Raw genomic sequence first — 18,702 nt, forward strand, 5'->3', positions numbered from 1 at the left:
GGTTTGAACAGTCTTTAGTAATAGAGGCAGGGACTGAATCACCAGGGACAGCTGAGTAGAAGACGTCCTCCAGAATGGAGGCGCTATAAACTCCAAGAAGAGATCAGATTGATGCTGGAATGTATAAGAGGATAGGAGGAGGAGTAATTGAGAGTTCTGCCCTGATTCAAGTGATGCTCCCAGACACATAATGATTCTTTCTTATTTGGTTTATTTGGTGCAGTAGAACGAGGAGAATTTTTTTACATCTTGTAGCGAAAGGACCAGAAGCGGAGAAGGCATTGCTTTAAGATTTAATAATTTCAAACTGTTTCTTAGGGCTGCTCTTGGAATGGGTTCTTTCTGAGTCAGACATAATGGAGGATTTGTAGCGTTCCTTTTTGAGTTTGAGTGGGATGAGTGACTGAAGAATTTGTTTGCAATTCTCCACAGCCTTTCAGCTCTTTTAGCAGAGCATCGTTGCAAAATGAGGGTGAATTAGAACGTTTTAGAGGCTTTGGATTTCTGGAGGCTTAACTAGATAAAGGGGGGAGATTGTGTACAATGAGTTTGATGGAATAGTTACATCGTCAGAGAGAAGATTTATTTTCAATAAAGATGGGACACAGCCTTCTTGGAAGGATGTGTTTAAAATGGCTTTAAAAATGTCGATGGAGTTTCTGGCAGGGAAGAATGCAGCCATCTCAAGGCCTTGTCTTATCGACAATCAGTGATGTTAATTTTTAATTCATTCTGTAAAGTAAATATACATTAGTAGATATTAAACACAATAATATAATGTTTAATAAAATCTTTCAAAATCCACGTAATGAAAACAGAGCAAAGTTGGCTTACTCATTCTTCACATTTGCTTACATACGTCAAAGTAGTAGTTTTGATTATTCAATTTAAGACACTTACAACTTCCCTAATACCACATGCTTCCACATTGCCTGCACAGTAAGACACTTATTTTAGTGAAAACACAGAGGTTAGTATCAATGTTGCTTCTTCATTTACTTTTACACCAACCCCAAAGTACGTTTTACTATTATTTTCCCATATTAAGCCCCACCTAAATTTCTGGACGCCAATTACCCATGGTTATTGTTTGATGTGAGAATTTGTATATCATTTGTTCTCTTTATTCAGCTCCATTTTTATTCTAGTCCTACAGAAGTGCATTGTAATTTGCACTTTTCCTTATTTCACCTCTTTTGTGGTGGTAATAGTCCCTTTAAAGAGGGTGGATGATCAACAGACCTTTTAGAAGTAAGTTCTATCCAGATAGAATGTGCAGGTGGACCTTGACGAAAAATAAAGGCAGCTAGGTTCCAGGTCTCTCGTCTAATGAAAGGTAAACTGTTTCATTCAGAAAGCGACTTTAGAAGTACTATTCAAGCCCTAGCACTCTTGCCTCTGGATGGCGGTAACACCCTGCTCCATGGTCTCCCAAACTCCACACTTGCCCTCTTATGGACATCCTATATGCGAAAGCATGTCTCATCTAGCGACTGCGACTGAGGAAATAGGATTCACCCCAATCCTAATGGAACTCTATTGGCTCCTCTTGCCACCCTGCACAATCTTCATAATCAGATGAATGATTTACAAAGCCATCATGACCAGCATTCTCACCTTTTTCCCTCTGTGCACCCAGCATCTGAAACAACATCGGAACCATACCAAGACAGCTCCAATTTTGGAAAGAGTTGAAGATGCACCTCTTTAAGGAATATTAGATCACGATGCAGTCGTAGTTCACAAGCCAACTACAAATCATTGGCATTATGCTTCTTTTTACCCCGTACAGTGCTCCACTGCCTGTTGGCCAGGTTGAGTTATGGGTATGCCACATAAATACATACATACATACATACATAATGCATCCACATCTACCCACCCACCCACCCATCCATCCATCCATCCATCCATACATACATACATACATACAGATACCCTGGTAGTCCTGTCTTACAAGGAGGGCAGAATAATGGGTAGGAATTCATGCTTGCCAATGGTGGCTAACCCCATTCTCGCACATGCCCCACAAATGTTTCCTGCAGCCCACAACAACCCACATTCTATTGACCCTAACTGGCCACCCCCACAGTTAGTACAGGCGTTATCCCTTTTGCACAAAATGTTGATCAAATGATATCAGGGGTCTATCCCACCAGACTCTCTCCCCTTTCCATAGATTAATATAAAGCTCCAACTTAGGTAGGCACTCAGCTACAAGGCCATTAACAAAAAAAGCCCAAAATTACGTTCCTCTTGTACACATTTACTCCATCAGCTCCTACTAGAGGTGGCATAAGGCTGCTCTTTGACATCTCGAACCAATCAACGAAAGGAAACGGGCTTCAGCCCTCTCACGCTGCTGTGAAGTTCCAGAAACCACCCGAATGACTGAATTTGTACCTGCCCCAGTTCTTCCAATGGGCCGGAAGTGTTGTTTACTTAGTCAATAGTCATACTCGTGTAAGGGCACGCATTTGCTAATAGATGTCTTCATTAATGCCTTGGTAATCATTTCTGGTGGGTTGTTTTCGAGAAACACGTATGTATTTGCTTCTAGCCTTTGCTGCCTTTTGACGATGTTACACTATACACATGCCACATATGTGCATGCTCAGAGCATCTCTAAACTAGACCACCTCTCTCACCCTCAACCAACTTAGAAAAGGCTATTTTTCACATAGATCACCTACCGCACACCGTGTCCTTTGGTTCTGCAGAAATATATCATCAGCCTACTATGTAGATGTTCCTGGGGTGCGCACCCCAATGAGCTTGTCTGGAACTCAAATACGTGTCCCAAGCGACAACCCCTCGGGGGCAGAACCATCTGGGAACCTGTGCATGTGTTTATGCAGCACAGACTGGCAGTCATTTCAATTGTCTGTGCTCAGATGCACTCGCGAGGCTGCTGACTCCCAGTCAAAGCCCCCGCATTGTAAATACAGGAAGTCTGTGTGAAACATCACAAGGTTCAGAGTGTTTAATAAGGTTACTGAAGGTGCGACCGCAGCCCCATCAACACCTGTGAAATAATGCCATAGTTTTCTGCTCTGTGATTTGCCACATGACAGCAACTCAACAAAACTCGTTTGCAAGTTTTCTTTGAATTGTTAGTTTAACTGCACACATTCTGTGTAAGAAGCAGGTGTACCACAGGCGCTCTGATTGTTCGTGTCTCCTAACATCGGAAGAAGTCTGCTTTAACCGAATAAAGCCCAATAGTTTTTGTTTTACCGTAAAAAAATGTTGCATCCAAAAGGGTGTGTCCAGAACAGTTTGCACACACATCTGTGTGCTTAACAACGCAACCATTGCTGGAGCTGTACCACTAGACAATGACATGCGTACTCATTAGCATAATTATTCACAAATTGATCATATTTTCGTCCACCCGATCTAATGGCTTGAGCTCTGACTTTTCCAATGCATATAAGGTTCTTCACACTGCTCAGGTTATCTACTGCTAATGGGATTCACCTCCTAACCAATTTATAGTGCTGTTAATAAAAAAAATTATTACAGATTTATACACCCAATCTGGAGTGTACAGCAAGTTTCCATCAGAGAGGTATACACCTCAGAATGTACTCTTCAACAATCCTCATGGGTTCTCAGTGGCATTGCTAATGGTAATGTGTACTATTTAGTACTTGATTTCTCCCTTGGTTTTCAGGATGTGTGAGAAGAGTGAGGAACCGCGACTTCGTAGTTTATACACTTTCTCCTGCTGGATGGGAAACGCCCAAGTCAGGACATCAGCCGTCTTTGCTTCAATTCTGTGGACCAGACTGATTAAAATATGCATGCACCCTGTGGGGCTTATTTATGAGAGCCCTGCTTCAGTTTTGCACCATGTAAAGTGGTACATGCATCACGCATTTCGTTGTGCGCCCTTCATCGCAAAATGCAATGCAGCCCGCACTACGAAATTTGTTTTATTTATTTAATTGTTTACTTACCTCCAATTATCCATATTCCGGTTTTTAGTACCCCCCGCCCCGCCTTTCTGCCCCACGGAACGCCCTCCACGGGCCGCGGCTGCCTGCAACAGAGCCTACATTGGTGCTAGGCTGCCAAATGGCGCCAGTGCAGGCAGAAAGGACAGCAATGCACCGTATTGCTGAAATACAGTGCATTCCTGAGCTTTCACTGTGGCGTAGGGCAGAGCAGCAAGGAGCCTTACTGCGCTGCCCTACGCCAAAAAGCCATACATGAGGCCCTTAAGGCACTTTATACTCATAAGACAGACAAATAGATAAGAGGAAACCAGTCTCTAGTTTGATGAAGATTTGGTACAGTAGCCGGGGAAAGTCTGCTACAGTACGCATAGAAATCACAGAGGCAGGACATTTGGTGCTACATTTCTATATGATATTTAAACCTTTATTGAAGTGCGCATGTTTCTGTGCCTGAAGATTTGCTGCTGAGCAAGTGGAGGAATCTGGTAGATTTTTATGCAATCAATAGCCCAAAACCACTCTTAAAAAAAAATCAGTAACAAGAGCTTTAGCATGGGTGAAATAGAAGTGCAGATAGTCTTGTTAGGTTGTAGAGCTTCCTTCATGGGGCGTAGGGTGTCAGCAATGTTTACAGCATCCAGTTCATACATCTTCAGGAATTGTTCAGCTGCCATGTTAAACAAGGCCCCTCTAGTGCAATGCATCCACTCGTTTTGAGAGTGTAATTGTTTAGTATTTAAACTAACAGGTTATGCATTTGGGTGATCACTTCTTCCTTTTATCAACTTCCCCTTCCTCAACAAACACGGCTCCATACGCATTATATAGGAAATTCATCAAAGGTTCAAAATCTTCTGAATCTGACACTCTTCCGCCCTCCTTCTGTACATCAAAAATAGAAGGCTCAGAACTGGTTCAACGTAGTGCTATTTCCAGTGTGCACAAAAAATACTACTGCATATGAAAAACATGCTGAAATACACATTCAGTGATAAGTATTGACTTGCAGAGTCTGTTTCCACATTCAAAACAAACAAGCAACATAATAATGTATGACAGTAATCTTGTACACACATCATACCCAGTCTTAAGTGCCCTCAATTCATGTAACTGGAGCAGAGGTAAAGAGTAAAGGTGCTTTGTGAATATGGGTCGACACCCAATGAGGACGGACCCCATAAGAGATAGAACGAGACAATGCAAAGGACAGTTAGGAAGAATTCTGGTTAGGGATCCGAAAGAAAGATAACATCTATGGGGGATATTTACAAGCCCCTATCGCCACAGGAATGTCACTTTTATCGACGTTCCTCTGACGATAGGGGCTTTGCCTTATTTACAGGGCGGCGTTAACCGTGGCTTAACACCACCTTGTAAATAAGGCACCCTTTCATGCTATACTTAGTGTGAAAGGGGTCGGCAATGGGTGTTGCGGTGGGCGTTCCAATGCCATACCCCCTGATTTTGAAGCTACCCCCTATTTACAAGGGTGGCGTAGATAAGAGGCAGCCCCATTTTAAGACCAGGAAAAACATGGTCTTCACTTGGCGAAACAAGGAGAAATGCTTTATTTCTCCTCGTTTTTGCAGTTTCTATGTGTGCTGCTGTAGTGTACTATGTTTCTATGTGTTCTGCATTCTGTCCATCAATTGTTGTTTTTGCATTTGTCACCCCGAGTGGGAAGGGTATGCTCAGACGTGAGTCCCTTGCTCTCCATGCCACTGGAATCAAGCTATCCTGGCTGACGAGGGCTGAAAGCCCGAAACCGGTCCTAGGATGTTTGTTTCCAGTCCAGGGAGGACCTGGCTTGGCAGTTCGGGCTGGACTGTTCCCATGGGGCACAGGGTCAAGACTGATTTGCATATGGCTGGGTTCAAACTGGAATGGCATGGTGAGCAAAAAAACAATGGATTTAGGCCCAGATCTCTGTACTGGGGTGAATGTATGACATTGTTCTGCATTCTGTCCATCAATTGTTGTTTTTGCATTTGTCACCCCGAGTGGGAAGGGTATGCTCAGACGTGAGTCCCTTGCTCTCCATGCCACTGGAATCAAGCTATCCTGGCTGACGAGGGCTGAAAGCCCGAAACCGGTCCTAGGATGTTTGTTTCCAGTCCAGGGAGGACCTGGCTTGGCAGTTCGGGCTGGACTGTTCCCATGGGGCACAGGGTCAAGACTGATTTGCATATGGCTGGGTTCAAACTGGAATGGCATGGTGAGCAAAAAAACAATGGATTTAGGCCCAGATCTCTGTACTGGGGTGAATGTATGACATTGTTCTGCATTCTGTCCATCAATTGTTGTTTTTGCATTTGTCACCCCGAGTGGGAAGGGTATGCTCAGACGTGAGTCCCTTGCTCTCCATGCCACTGGAATCAAGCTATCCTGGCTGACGAGGGCTGAAAGCCCGAAACCGGTCCTAGGATGTTTGTTTCCAGTCCAGGGAGGACCTGGCTTGGCAGTTCGGGCTGGACTGTTCCCATGGGGCACAGGGTCAAGACTGATTTGCATATGGCTGGGTTCAAACTGGAATGGCATGGTGAGCAAAAAAACAATGGATTTAGGCCCAGATCTCTGTACTGGGGTGAATGTATGACATTGTTCTGCATTCTGTCCATCAATTGTTGTTTTTGCATTTGTCACCCCGAGTGGGAAGGGTATGCTCAGACGTGAGTCCCTTGCTCTCCATGCCACTGGAATCAAGCTATCCTGGCTGACGAGGGCTGAAAGCCCGAAACCGGTCCTAGGATGTTTGTTTCCAGTCCAGGGAGGACCTGGCTTGGCAGTTCGGGCTGGACTGTTCCCATGGGGCACAGGGTCAAGACTGATTTGCATATGGCTGGGTTCAAACTGGAATGGCATGGTGAGCAAAAAAACAATGGATTTAGGCCCAGATCTCTGTACTGGGGTGAATGTATGACATTGTTCTGCATTCTGTCCATCAATTGTTGTTTTTGCAGCTGTAGTGTACAGCACACATAGAAACTGCAAAATGCCATGAATGATTGTTTATGTGCAGGAAGGTCTCCCTTCCTGCACATCAAAAATCATTAAAAAAGATGAAGATTTGCAACTTCTATATGTGCTTCACAATGCAGCACACATAGAAGCTACAAATCGCCATTCTGGATTGTTTATGTGCAGGATGGGACACCTTCCTGCACATAAACAATGGTTCCCTCAACGCAGGCACCCCTGTACTATGGTGTAAGGGTGCCCGTGTTGGCGCTAGGCAGCTGCGTTCAGAGCAGCGCTAGGAAAAACTCAGGGATGCACCGTATTGTAAATACTATGCACAATATGGTGGATTAAATATTAAAACATACTTGGGAATAAACACTCACAGGGGTAAAACATTAGTAAAATAATTTTTTTGTGTTATCCACGAGGTAGAAACTATGCACATACATGTATTGCACTGTAGATTAACCCTTTAACTGCTGCAGCCTTTTATTATGTTTGGGGCATTTCGTGTGTAAGCCTTGGCAACCTTTATTTTCCACAAAAGGAGTCCAGGCCAAATGTGCGTTCTATTTAACACACATGTTAGGAATTCTAACAGTACTCAAGGCTTGAGGATTACCTTGGAGTGAGTGCAGATAACAGCCAAATTATAGCAATTTAAAAAACAGAATGAGGAAAAGTGCTCTGTGTGACAAAGTGCATAGTATTTTTCTAAAAATGGCATCAACAAATGCTTTATTGTGCTGTGATAGCCCTCGTCCCATCTTTCATGGACTAGCAGAGCTCTAAAAAAAAATTTTACCACATTTTTTCAATTATACTAAGTGGTTATTGATTATTTCTACCTTTGGAGTTTCTACCTACTTGAAGTTTGTGGTGGACACAGGTGTGAAACCTGTTGAACACCCCCCAAAAATATTTTTTTTAAAGCAGACAATAAATTGAGGAATAATGCCTATTTGTACCACTCTGAATTTGCGGTGACCCATAGTATCACGTGATTCTGAGAGCCTTTTTCAAAATATGTTCCTTCTTGAACACTTGCTATTAGAAATGGGATTTCTAGTTGTCAGAGTATGCAGCCTGTGCAAGCAGGAACCACTACTCTAGACAGGGTAAGCTAAATACACACTAAAAAACTAACCTTTGCTCAAACTCTGGTAGCTTGCAACAGAGCAGTCAGACTTATCTAAAGTTTCAATGTTTAAAGCATTTGCGCAACACACACTCACAGTAACACAATGAATACACCACAGAGAGACTCCACACACAATTATAAAATAGGCTTCTAGATTATAAACATGACAAGACCAAAATGACAAAAATCCAATAAGTAGAAGTCAAGATATTGAATTTTAAAAGAATAAATGCTGTAAAGCTCTTAGAAGCAAGTAGCGCTAAAAGGTTACATGAGGTTGCAAAAGACTCATGCACATCCAAACTTCAGCCCGACTATGATTAAAGGCAGGCCGGTTACAGGACTCAGCCAGGTCCTGCTAGCACCTTGGATGGAGCAAAGTGTAGATTTCGAAGACTAGAGGTGAGAAGTCAATGAGGTGCCATGTCGTCATAGATCCGAGGATAGAGGCGAGTGTCTGCGCCGTCAATCGGAGCTTCGGTATTGAACTCCTTTGCAATGCAGACACTGCGTTGATTTCGAGCCGTGCTGCCCATCGATGTCAAGCAGCGCAGTCCTTCGAGGGGATGTTGTTGATTGGGCCCTACATCGGCACCAAAGGGCAATGCATCTGTTTCGATTGGCGCAAAGTCATCACTGCATTGATTTTGTAGCAAAGTAGCTGTAGCAACCACTTCAGAGGCCAAGAACTGGAGAGGGCACATCAGGAAAGGGCAGGACTCACAGACAGAAGATTCCAGCAGCAACAGCAGAATTACAGGAAGTTGTTTGTGTCCCTGAAACTTTAGAAAACAGGAGGCAAGTCAACAAGCCCTTAGAGATCACTTTGGATGGAAGGCAGAGTTCAGGTCTCCCTCAGCAGAGCCAGATAGCAGCAGGCAGCAGGCCAACAAGCAGGCAGCAGTCCTTCCAAAAAAGCAGTCTAGTTGAGTCCTTTAAGCAGCACAGCAGGTCTTCCGACAGAGGTCCAGTTCAAGATCCAGAAGCGTCTGTGTTAGAACTGGGGGTCTCTAGTTGGCAGAGGTAGGTACCTTTGACCAAATAGGGACCCTTGCTTCTAAGTCAGGGAAATGGGATTACACTACTGTATAACCCCTGCTCACCCCATTGGTAGCTTGGCACGAGCAGACAGGCTTATCTCTGAGGCAGTGTGTTGAGCATTTGTGAACACATACAGTAATACAGTGAAAACACTACAGATGGACACCACACAAGTTTTATAAAAATGAGTATTCATTATATAGACTTAACATAAGACCACAAATGACAAAAATCCACAATACTGTACTCAAAATTGACTTAAAGCTGGTAGAAGTAACTTAGTTCAAGTTGATGGTAATTGTGACAAAGTTCTCACAAAAGTAACTGGATGTGTAACGCAAAATAAACAAAAGGCTCGCAGCGTTGGAGATGCATCGGTTCCTTGCTTCGGGGGAGACGATGCGTCGTGCCTCAGTGCTTGCACAGAGTAGGGAATGCGTCTTAATCCTTACCGGAGAGGAGGTGATGTGTTAATTCTCGTACTGCAGCCCGGTTGCGATGAGGCAAGATGGCGCCTCGATGCGATGCGACAATCCCGTGCGATGTGATAAGATGGAGCCCTTGATGCGACCATGTGTAGACGATGCGTGCACACTCGGCGGCCGTGCGGCAAACTCTGTACTTTGGAGCTGTGACAGGCCCTGCGACACGCTTCTCTGGTGATGCGACGGCGACCCTTGCGGTGGCGACACGATTCTCCGGTGATGAGACGGCAAACAGCTGCGATGAAGACACGCTTCTCTGGTGATGCGGCGGAGGCACGCTTCTCCGGCGATGCGACGGCAACAGCTGCGGCGGCGACATGCTTCTTCTCGTTGCGTCACGCTTCCAGCTCCCAGCGACACGCAGGCTTCTGCAGACAGAATTCCCAGCAAGGAAATTCAGAGGGGAGCTGGTGGTGAAGTCTTTTGTCCCTGAGACTTCAGCAGGAGGCAAGCACAAGTTAAAGCCCTTTAAGTAATATTCTGCAAGATGATGAAAGTTCTTTAAAAGTTCCTTCTCCTCTCCTTGGCAATGAAGACACCACTGCAGGCCAACCCAACAACACATCACACTGGCAGGGGGGCAGTCCAACTCCTACAGCTTCCTTTGGTTCTTCTCCTTGGCAGAGGTTTGTCTTGTTGTTCCAGAAGTGATCTAAAGTTTTGGGGTCTGGGTCTCCCCTTTTATACTAATTTTCTCATTGTTCTCTGAAGGTAGAGTTGCCTTTGCCTAGTCCAATCCCGTTCTGGTCAGTCCTGGCGCACTTTGTTGACAAGAATCCTTCTTTCCTTTCACAGTGTAGGCCAGGAACTTCAGACACACCACAGGAGATGGAGCCAGCATTGTGGAGGGAAGGCACAGCCCTATTCAGGTCCCAGGTGCAACTCCTCCCACCCATCTGCATGCAGATCTCTCTATTCAGCCCTGTGCTGACTCACCCTGTCTCCGGGAATCCCCCAGCCCCTGTCACTCAAACTCCAGACAAGGAATACACAACCTAGCAGAGGCAGGCTTGGATAGTTAGGCAAGAAAATACCTACTTTCTAAAAGTGGTATTTTCAAACACAGAATGTTAAAACCAACTTCACTAAAAGATGTATTTTATCATTCTGAGTTCAGGCATACTAAACTCGAATTTCTTCCTAGTTCCCTGAGTCAGTTAGGATTATAAGAGGTTATAATCAAACTGCCCATTCTGGCCTATGGGGAACAGGTAGCCTTGCAATAGTGAAAAACGAAAATGGCTGTAATTCACTATTAGGACATGCCACACACACCAGGGCATGTCCTACCATATACTTACAATGCACCCTGCCCTTGGGCCTACCATAGGGGTAACTAATATGCAGAAAAGGGAAGGTTTAGGGACTGGCAAGTGGGTGCACTTGCCCAGTCAACATGGCAGTACCAGAATGCACACAGGCTCTGCAATGGTAGGCCTGAGACACACTTTTACAAGATGCTCCTGTGGGTGGAACAACCAGTGCTGCCAGCTTAACAGCAACATTTGATTTACAAGCCCAGGGCACACATGGTGCACTCTACTGGGGTCTGACAAGTAAATCAAATAACCCAATCATGAAGTCACTAATCAATGCATCAATTTAACAAAGGAAGCACTTGCACTGTGGCACTGAATAGCAGTGGGACAGTGTCCAAAGCATCTAAAACCAGCAAACAGATCACAAATAGAGGAGGCAATCAGAAAAAAATGGAAGGGAGACTCACTCCAATGGTACCAGGACTAACAGTCTGATTAGATGGGGTCTGAGTCCAGTACTTTTACCCAGAAATGCCTTTGATGTAGGATCCCTTTCAGCCCAGTCGTGCCTCCAGACTACCAGTAGGTGGTAAATCAGTCTTTTGTGTGAAGGCAGGACACAACCTATTCAGATGTAAGTGTGAACCACCTCCTCCGCTTCCTGCCCAGCAAGACTATCAGTATGCAGATCACCAAACAGCCCCCTGTAGGCAGACATTATTGGGCTCTTTAGAGCTAGGGATAAGGCTTAATGACTAGATGGGGCGCCTCCATCCCATAATTTTGTTATAAAATAGGGCAGAATGGGGATACACTCTCCCAGTTAGTCACAGAGGCAGAAAGACTGTTGGGCCCTTTTAGGGTAGGGTTGAGTGTAAGTTCCAATTTCACCCTATCCCATTTTTATTTTGTAAAAGAAAAAATCATTGGTGTCTAGTAGGTTATTCCAATCCCTGAGTTTGGGAACAGAGTGGGGGTATACTTTTTTTTGTAAGCGATTTCGGTCAATGATTGTTTCGTTTACATGTAACCTTAGTGGTTTATATTAATCAACTAAAATGTTCATTACTGAAAGAGTCCTTGGTGAACTATTCTTCTATATTATAATACTTACCCAGGTTCTTTAATATAATGGCTTGCTCTTGTATTTCATGAGCTCAGTCTAAATGAGGCCTGAACTGTGAGAAAGAGACTTAAAGCTTGATGAACAAATGCACTTAGTGAATGGGATGTTCAATTTGCCAACAGGCAGTAGTCATGTAAGCTGGTAGAGAGGGAGACTTCTAAGTGGCCTCTCTGCTGGATAGTTACCCAGTTGCTTCACAGTATTCTGAGAAGTGTCTGTCTTCTCCGGTATGTCATCCACCTATGATGGTGCAAAGATGCAATGGTATTCCATATCAGACAAAAGCGGCGCCATGCACAACCTGAGGCTCTTAAAAAGTTCAAATGTATTATTCCAAACACAATTTCAAAAAGATAGTGCAGGTTCTTGTCACAACCAGGCCAGACTAAGAAAATGTCATCCTCACATGTACCCCAAAATGCATCTCATACCTGTGAGAAATTGGGTTGTTGGTTGAGGGTAGGTGTGAGCCCCTCTCAACAACAGCCACAATCCTCATTAATGTAAAGCACAAATGCCACTAAAATGACCTGTGCTTAACCCTCTGGTAGCTTGGCACAACAGAAGTTTGACTTAACTTAGATACAATGTGTAAAATATTTATTACCACTACCTTGGCCTCTCTTGGTACTCACTTCCTTGCATGTGGTATGGTTTGAGCACAGGTTCGTAACCACCCTCAAATGACTGGTTAGGAAAGAAGTGTCTCTGAATTACACTTGGGAGTCAGATGACCCTGCCTTTACTTGCGCGCCCTGCCTATTTGCCCCTATGCATTTTGAATATTCATGTATTTGAGTGCCGTTTTTAATGTATGAATGGATGCTTCATTTAGCATTTGTAAGTAATTGTGATATTAGTTGAGAGGAGTGAGAGCCACCCTCAAGTAAGAAACACTATCCTCATCAGGGTTGACCTCAAAAGTCACTAAATAAACATAAGCGTTACTCTATGGTAGCTTGGCATAAAAACAGTTAGGCTATAACTTAGGCAATGTGGATATAATGTATGCGGAACTCAAACAATAACAACATGAAAGCACAACACAAGAAATATCCCAAACCAGTTCAGAGAAATAGAGAAAAATTAAATAAATAAAATGACACCAAGACAACAAAAATCCAATAAGTAGAATGGCAGTTATGAACTTTTAAGCTTTCAGGTCAAAATAGCACAAAGAAGCACAAAGCGCCACTTGTGATTATCTGGTTTCACTGGACAGGGTTAAAATCACAAGTTCAGGCCAACCACGACAGAGCGTGAGTCAGAGACTGAGACCAGGTTGATCACGGTGAAGAGTTAACCTTCGAACTGTCCAAGTACACACGAGGAGCCTCAGCCGGAGCTTCGAGCTGGTGGGAGTCATGAAGAGATCGTATGCAAAGACCAGATTGCCATGGGATCTGTGTGCTGGCGGGTGATAGGTACTGAAGTTCGTGGTCGTGAGGAGCCCCATACTTCTTTATTTTCACCTCCAGTTGTTGCAGTTTTGTAACAGGAGGAGCACATTCTGACACCAGTAAATGGTCCAGGACCTGGGAAGACAAATCTTGGGGGGGTCACAACTCACTCCACCAGAAACCATCAGCAGGGCTCAGGCAGGTCCTGTTGATGCTGTTGAGCTGGGCAGTTGGAGGGAGGCCTCTAGAAGCTTGTTTTGTTCCTGTAGCTCACACAGGAAGTCAGCCAACTGGCCCGTGAAGTCACTTCTGGTTTCCTGAGATCAAGATAAGCAGGCCCAGTCTTCCTTCTTCAGACAGCGGGGCAGTCCTCCTTCAGAATCTTCCACAGGTCCAGGAGTGTTCTGATGAGAGGTTCTGAAGGTACCACTTTTATATCCAGTGTGTGGTGGTCCCTCTTTTTGTCAGCAAAGGAAGGCATACATCTGGGGTAGCCCTGCAGAAAGGGCCAGGTCAAACAGTATTAATTGCACACCTCTAACATATATAATTTTGCTTTATAATAGGATAATAGTGCATCAATTATTTATATATAATGAGTTTTATAGCATATAGTATGTTTTAGTGAATGTGCAACCGAATTTATTTACTAATTCTTGCATTTTACAACAGTCATCACAAGGGCTGGTCTTTTCATAGGTTTGTGCATTTAAGCCTGGTATAGAGATGATTTCGGCAGAGAGTCATCTTCAGCTTTCCCTGAGAGCTTTGTGTGAGCCAGGCTACAAACGTCCTTAGCAAATGCCATAATTGAGACAGTGAGCAACCTTCTCTAAGTACACAACCTAACTTACAACAAATCTATTGTTCAGTTAAAGTATATGCTTAAGTGGCCCCCTAAGAAACTCAGATTGGCACTTTGGTTCTAAGTAGTTTTAGCGAGGGGCTAGAATGGAGCAGATGATTACCAAATACGGGTTTCATCATTTAATGGTTAAATTCAATAAATACCATAAAAAAATGTTTGACTGCTTTCACTGTTGCTGTTTTTTTTATTTTCATAGTTACATATATTCATATTATCTGCACTAGATTAGGGCATTCATTTTACCAAAGCCTTTTTAAATATGTAGTGTGGATTTCTTGTGTGTGTCCATTCATCGTGAAAAGAGTTTGAGAACTCACTAATGCAACAAGTAATCCTGTAATCTCCCAGGAGTGATCATTGCCATTTACACACCATTCTCAAGTAATGCGATGGAGGTTCGTGGGTTGCGCCTTTGCCAGAGGATTTACAATTTCTAAAACTGTCCCGGTCTACAGCTCCCATAGGCTATCATCCGCGCTCAGTGCTTTTGCCACTATTTCTATATTTCCAGTTTCACTTATTGGATTTTTGTTGTTTTAGTGTCATTTTTCTTATTAAATGTTGCTATATTTTTCTAATTGAGTGTGGGATTTTAATCGGTTGGTGATTTGACTTTATCATTGTTTGGTACTGCGTGTTGCCCTGAATTAAGCCTCTCTGCTCAGGTTAATTTAGTGCCTGACCAAAAGTGTTATTGTTCCTTAAGGTGGGTGGTTACCTACCCCAAATAATAATACACTTTCGTAGAAATAATTACTGAATTCCTTCTTGCATCTGGTACTATTACCTTTTCCTGAACAAGTACCCATATCTCTGTTTGATGTGTACTTATATTTTGGAATTCCTACCGCGGCCTGCAGACTTTTCAGATTTCTGGAGCTTTAGAGCCACTTACACTTCCTTCATTTTAAACACCTGTCCCTTATTGAGTGTCAATTTTCCTGCTGGTCTCTTATTCAGTGACCGCTTCCTGCATGCAGGCAAGCATGTTTCCATTTACAAGAGCAATCAACTTAGCCAAGTCTTTACATTAATAATTGAATCAGGAGGCTCTTTGGTGGAATTAACCCCCATTTGCTACTTTTCTCCTCAATTTCTTGGTATGTTTGGTTCTGATGGCCTTATAGAGTGGTCCACATTTTGTGGTCTCAATACCTGCCTGTTGATGACAGCATTAACCTTGTGCATTAGCCACATTGCATTTGGTTCCGTTAAAAGAGATAATCAACTTCAAGACATTCTGCCGGGCACATACAGGAATAAATCGAAAGGGCCCTTCTTTGATCATGGACCTTCTGGTACCTTATACCCCTTTAAGGACTCTAAGATATTCTAAAGCGCAACAAATTCAATGGACCAGATGGGGCAGCAGATCGTTTCATACTTGACCCTGAAACTTTGAAATTCTATGCCAGTCAAACTGAGAAACGAAACAAATGAGATCCGTTTCAGGAAAATGCTTAAGACTTGACTATATCCCCAGTAGCCATTCTGCCTAGTATTGATTCCCCATCATGGGCTATGTCTCACTCATTAATGGGAAGTCTTCAAGTAGCTAAACCAGCTTAGCATAGCATTCTATCCAAAATGTTAATATACTCAGAGTGAACTTTCGTTCTGCTGTTTGCTCGTGATTGGATGTTTCTCTTCTCTGTTTCAATTCCCTGCTCCTTACTCGATGGCTTCCAGTAAATTTTTTGTGTTTGTCTCTCGCCTTGAATATGTAAGATGAATTACGCTTTTGGGCTGGTTGAGTATACTTCTAAAATAGCCACACGTTGCATCTTGATGCAATGTGGTAGTCACATTGGAACATTATAACAATATTCTTTGCCTTATGCTGTTGCAAGATGGTGCCATGTTGTGCCCAGATGCAATATTGTAGCCATGTTAGAAAAAGACAAAATACCATTCCAAGATGGCAACCTGCTACTTTTGAAATGACTAATGCTTGTGCCCCAATTCCAGGACCATTTGCAAAACCAATACTGGCTGTGATCATTGGATAAGTTAGAATTAATTGGCTTTGAAAATATTTGCTTGTTTGTGCTGCTTATTTTGGACAATAATAGGCTTAGATTGACAGCCCGGATTCTTGATATTCTTCTCCTTCAGCAGGTCTATTTGATTCTCTACACTCCCTGTCAAGCCATTGCCCACGTTCAATACATATTTCCAAGTTTTTAAATAATTTTGTTGGAGACAACACCTAGTTTCCTACCATCTACCCACACCAACCTATCTAATACTTACCACTGGCTAAAAATAGTAAATGTAATATCTGGGCTATCACCATCCACCCCACCATGCCTTCCACTTTCCTTCCACCTCCTGCACAAATTGAAGAAAACAGGTGAGTGCCCCACCCACACAACCTTTTCTTCAAACTTTCCTCACCTGCCCAAATATAAAAAAAAACTGTCCTCCTTTCACTCCACAGTTGCTCCCCCCTTTGTCCACATTGAAATGAGAGCACATACGTCCCTGCCACCGACCCACATCCTTTTCTCTTCATTCAATTAAAGTGCAAGGAAATAACTAACCTCATAATAACCTACCCCACTACCTTTCCATGTAGCAGACAACAACACAGATGCTACCTTAGCGGGCTCTCTGGAAGCAAAGTCAGCACAGCTTTGAAATTCCTGTCAGTGCTTGTTACCAGAGACACGCAGCCCACAGGACCTTTGACAGTTTGGAAGCAACTTCGTTTTATGTCTCATTTCGGGAAACAACCTGTCCCCACTGCAGTGATCCAGTAGCAGTAAATGCCTCAAATGAGAGCCATACATAACATAGTGAATAATAGTGATTCATATAGCTATCTAATTCTCCTGCCAAATATATGTTTTGTGGACTCTGTTGGCATTTCAATCCATTTTAGCTTTATTTTTTGGAGACCTAAGAAACAGCTACCCTTAATAACATTTTGTTTTATTGCAAGCTTTTGTAAGATAAAAAAGCTAGCCTTGTCCACCACGGTTGTGCTTCATGCCTCCGGGAAAGCACAAACATTAACCCTATGTATTAGTACTTTCACCATAAGTCTTGCCAATAAATTGTTCATGTGTTCCATAAATGTTCCATGACATTTTATTCGAGATCTGAAATAATTTTTAACATCTACATTTTTAACATACCTTCTCAGGACATATACTATAGTGGTGCTGTGCTGCCCTTTGTAGTTGTGGGCCCACCCACCTCAAATATCTCTGAACATTGTTGTGGCTGCCTAATATACAATTCCATCTGTCTTTTGTCCTTTGCTTCATTAATTATCTGCCTCTGCTACATTACCTCCAGTTTTTGTCTTTCATAGTTATCTATCAACTCCTTCTCTGTTATATTTATCCCTGTACTCCAACTTTGCTCGTATCTGCCTTCCACCTTTGCCTGCCAAACTCATGACACCTTCCCTGGCAGGATACGTTATGTTTTTCAATTAAACTTTGCGTGAAACTAGGCTCACCTTTTTAAACATATCTCACTCACAATCCTTTGGACAAGATCAGTAATTTTTTTAAATAATAATAGTCTCAGCTCCAGCCTTTATGTTTTTTTCAAACCCATAGTCACATTCAAAGCTGATGTAACTGCAATGTATTTTTTCAATAACATCCAATAATATTTACCAACAAGTAAAGAAAACTGGCATGCAAGAGGTTTGTTTCCTCTGTTTGGGATAGTTGTAAAGTATTTACCATACCCAGAATCACCGTGGAAGGAGACAAGATAGGAAATACGTGTGTATATTCGCTAGTCTCCAACTATATTATTGGAGTTGATGGCAACGGTGGACTTTTTATCCACGGCATAGGTTGTCTGACCATAGTAATATTTTTTTTCCTGTGAATAAGGTGGGCCAGATGACATTATGGATATGAAAATTCCCTCAATGGCTGCTAGTACAATCTAAACAGAATACTATAGATTCACTTGGAATGATGAAACGGTTTAATATCTGCCATTACTGAGCCAGAAGAGGCTGTGTCACAGTAGGGCTCCTGTTGCTGATTAGTTGCTGGGGATTTTGCCCACTGATAGAAAGATGCACTTGCCACTTGAGGGAGATATTTGTTGATGGACTGAGCTGTGGCTGCTTGTACAATTTGTATACAGCACTGAAAACGTTTACACTTCACTAAGACAGAGCAAGGATGTGTCTGATACCATGGTCTCCATCTCCCTTGTTGCTGATTGGCTGCTGGGTGGGAGTGTGGGGATTGAGGACTGCCTCCTCAGCCAGTGGGCTCACAGATGGGAAGCGCATGTATGATTGTACAGTTCGAAGGGAGATGGCAAGTGTGTGTGCCAGGATGTATGGTACATTATTTATTGTTTATCTGTTGATTGCCTTCCATGACATCAAGTTTCTTAATGGGTTGTGTGACAGTACTTCATGTGTCTGAGAAGAATCATTTTTTTACTTTAAATGTCAAAAGGCTGGATTTATGCTAGC

Source organism: Triturus cristatus, chromosome 10, assembly GCF_964204655.1.
Source record: "Triturus cristatus chromosome 10, aTriCri1.1, whole genome shotgun sequence".
Classification (NCBI taxonomy): domain Eukaryota; kingdom Metazoa; phylum Chordata; class Amphibia; order Caudata; family Salamandridae; genus Triturus; species Triturus cristatus.